A 3834-nucleotide genomic window follows, 5' to 3' on the forward strand; every position below is an offset into this window, starting at 1 on the left:
AGGAGCTGAGTGGTTTTCTGCAGAGTCCAGACTGTAAACTGGAGACTCTGAGGTCAGTTCACCCTCTTCACTCTACAACTTCTATCACTCTTGTTATTGTTGTCATGATTTTCACTTCACTGCTGTTGGAAATTCAGTTTGCAGTCACTGGTTTGTGTTTGAAATGAGTGAAACTGGGTTTGAAACAGGGGTGCCCATTAGGTCGGAGAGAGAGGGAGAGAGAGAGAGAGAGAGAGAGAGGGAGAGAGAGAGAGAGAGAGAGAGAGAGAGAGAGAGCTTTAAGAGTGGAGTCCTCGTCACTTACAGCAGGTAGAATGGTTCAGGCAGGAAGTCAATGATTAGAAAACACGGTGGTTGTGGTTGATCTTGGGGTGAATTCCAATTCCTCCCTTAACCCTCAATCTCAACCCTCAATCTCAAAAATGCGAGCTCCCTGCTAGGTGCAAATGCTGTCCCGATTCTAAGAACGTCCAGTTGAGGGAGGAGATTAAGGGCTGTATCGCCCTCAATATTGAGATTCTCCGGGACCACCCTTGGCAGTGAGGGCTACCCAGAAGGCATTGTGTATTTTTGCCAAGACATCTTCGAAAAAGATGGCGACAAAAAAGCGAGCTACAAATGGAAGTATTTTCTTAGTTAATAAAGATATAAATATTACGAAACCATTTTATTGTCTTAGTTTAAGAGTTTTTTATGGATTATTGACATCGTTGTTGCGTAACATTTTTATTTTTTTTACTTTACAATGTTTGTCAGCCGGACCGGCGGTCCCGGCTTCACGTTACTTGTGTACCTCGTTGTGTAGCGATGGAGGACTTCTTCTTTTTCATCGTCTTTTTCTTCTTCTCCTTCTTCTTCGTCGTTGTCGTCTTCTTGACAGACTGGACTTAGCTTTGGCGTACGGCAGCCCCCCACAGTCTGAAGACGTAACTGCACTTAAGGGGTGTCCCATTTCTAAGCCCTTACACTTATTTTTGAGGGCCAAGATTGAGGGCCAAAGATTGAGGGTTAAGGGCGAGGGTTGAGATTGAGGAGTTAAGGGAGGAATTGGAATTGGCCCTTGGTCATAATGTCCGATGTGCTGAATTTTGTTTTGACGCCTCGCTCGCAAAATACGCTTCAAAGTCACGCACAGCAGAAGCACCGGAGATCCTGGGAGATGCTGCTAGCAAAACAAGTGCGTTACACACACACACACACACACACACACACACACACACACACACACACACTCACACACTCACACACACACACACACTCACACACACACACACACACACCGATTGTATAGTAGGTAGATCTTTTTGACTTGGTCATTTTAAAAGTAGCTCGCATGTTGAAAAAGTGTGAGCATCCCTGGTTTAAAGGTACAGAGTGTAAAATCCTGCCATCTGGTGGTCAGATTTCAGCGCTCATTCACTCACCCTCTCTCCTTTGTTGAGTGTCAGATTCTAAAGTCGACTTTTGACTTTGATTCTAAACTCTCCATCATTTCTTCTCTATTCAGGTTGGAGGGCTGCAGGTTGTCAAAGCTCAGCTGTGATTGGCTGCTCTCAGCTCTGAAGTCCAACCCCTCCCACCTCAGACACTTGGACCTGAGTTGGAACCACCTTCAGGATTCAACAGTGAAGGAGCTGAGTGGTTTTCTGCAGGGTCCAGACTGTAAACTGGAGACTCTGAGGTCAGTTCACCCTCTTCACTCTCCAACTTCTATCACTCTTGTTGTTGTCGTCATGATTTTCACTTCACTGCTGTTGGAAATTCAATTTGCAGTCACTGCTTTGTGTTTGAAATGAGTGGAACTGGGTTTGAAGCAGGGGTGTCCATTAGGTCAATCGTGTGGAGTCCTCGTCACTTCCAGCAGGTAGAATGGTTCAGGCAGCAACTCAGTGATCTTGGTCATAATGTACGATGTGCTGGATTTTGTTTTTATATGTGCTGGATTTTACAGTCAAAGGTAAATGAGACGAATCGGCTTCTGCACCGCTCAGATCAAATAAAGGAGACATAAAGCAGATTTCATTTTAAATCTGAAACTATAATAATTGTTAAAATCAATGTATACTTCAGATACCGGCATTCTGTATGAGAGCAGACAGGGACAGCAAAAAGAGTTTGGCTGTTGTTTTCTTTAAATACACGCCAAACTACCGTGCCTGTCACGTGAGCCTGCAATCCTGGCGTAAACTGACGGAGACGCCTCACTCGCAAAATACGCTTCAAAGTCACGCACAGCAGAAGCACCGGAGATCCTGGGAGATGCTGCTAGCAAAACATCTGCGTTCCACACACACACACACACACACACACACACACACACACACACACCGATTGTATAGTAGGTAGATCTTTTTGACTTGGTCATTTTAAAAGTAGCTCGCATGTTGAAAAAGTGTGAGCATCCCTGGTTTAAAGGTACAGAGTGTAAAATCCTGCCATCTGGTGGTCAGATTTCAGCGCTCATTCACTCACCCTCTCTCCTTTGTTGAGTGTCAGATTCTAAAGTCGACTTTTGACTTTGATTCTAAACTCTCCATCATTTCTTCTCTATTCAGGTTGGAGGGCTGCAGGTTGTCAAAGCTCAGCTGTGATTGGCTGCTCTCAGCTCTGAAGTCCAACCCCTCCCACCTCAGACACTTGGACCTGAGTTGGAACCACCTTCAGGATTCAACAGTGAAGGAGCTGAGTGGTTTTCTGCAGGGTCCAGACTGTAAACTGGAGACTCTGAGGTCAGTTCACCCTCTTCACTCTACAACTTCTATCACTCTTGTTATTGTTGTCATGATTTTCACTTCACTGCTGTTAGAAATTCAATTTGCAGTCACTGCTTTGTGTTTGAAGCTATGAAATTGGGTGGAAAGGTACAGTGTGTAAAATCCTACCATCTAGTGGTCAGATTTCAGATTGCTTTAGTGTCAGATTCTGAAGTCAACATTTCACTTTGACTTTCAGAGTGATGACACCCTGGAAAAACTCTCCATCATTTCTTCTCTATTCAGGTTGTGGAGATGTAGTTTGTTAGAGCTCAGCTGTGATTGGCTGCTCTCAGCTCTGAAGTCCAACCTCTCCCAACTCAGACACCTGGAGCTGAGTTGGAACTGCCTTCTGGATTCAACAGTGAAGGTGCTGAGTGGTTTTCTGCAGAATCCAGACTGTAAACTGGAGGCTCTGAGGTCAGTTCACCCTCTTCACTCTACAACTGCTACAGTTATTGTTGTCATGACTTTGAATTGAGTTTGTTGGAATTCACTTTGATTCCATTAGAAATGTGTAAAACTGGTTTTAAATTACACACACACACACACACGTATGCGCACATACGCACTCACGCACGCACACACACACACGTGCGCGTGCGCGCGCACACCCAACTGTGAATGACACTCTCCATCATTTATTCCGTATTCAGGTTGGAGAGGTGCAGGTTGTCATAGATCAGCTGTGATTGGCTGCTCTCAGCTCTGAAGTCCAACCCCTCCCACCTCAGAGAGCTGGACCTGGCTGAGAACTATCTTCAGGATTCATCAGTTAAGGAGCTGAGTGGTTTTCTGCAGAGTCCAGACTGTAAACTGGAGACTCTGAGGTCAGTTCACCCTCTTCACTCGACAACTTCTATCACTCTTGTTGTTGTCGTCATGATTTTCACTTCACTGCTGTTGGAAATTCAATTTGCAGACACTGGTTTGTGATAGTAATGAATGAAACTGTGCTTGAAGGTACAGTGGGTAAAATCCTCCCATCTAGTGGGCAGATTGCAGATTGCAGATGCTGAAGTGGACATTTCACTTTGATTTTCAGAGTGATGACACCCAGGAAAAACTCTCTATCATTATA

Source organism: Nelusetta ayraudi, unplaced genomic scaffold (genome assembly GCF_046127955.1).
Source record: "Nelusetta ayraudi isolate G7.1 ecotype Tasmania unplaced genomic scaffold, CSIRO-AGI_Nayr_v1 ptg000050l, whole genome shotgun sequence".
In the NCBI taxonomy this organism is placed as follows: Eukaryota; Metazoa; Chordata; class Actinopteri; order Tetraodontiformes; family Monacanthidae; genus Nelusetta; species Nelusetta ayraudi.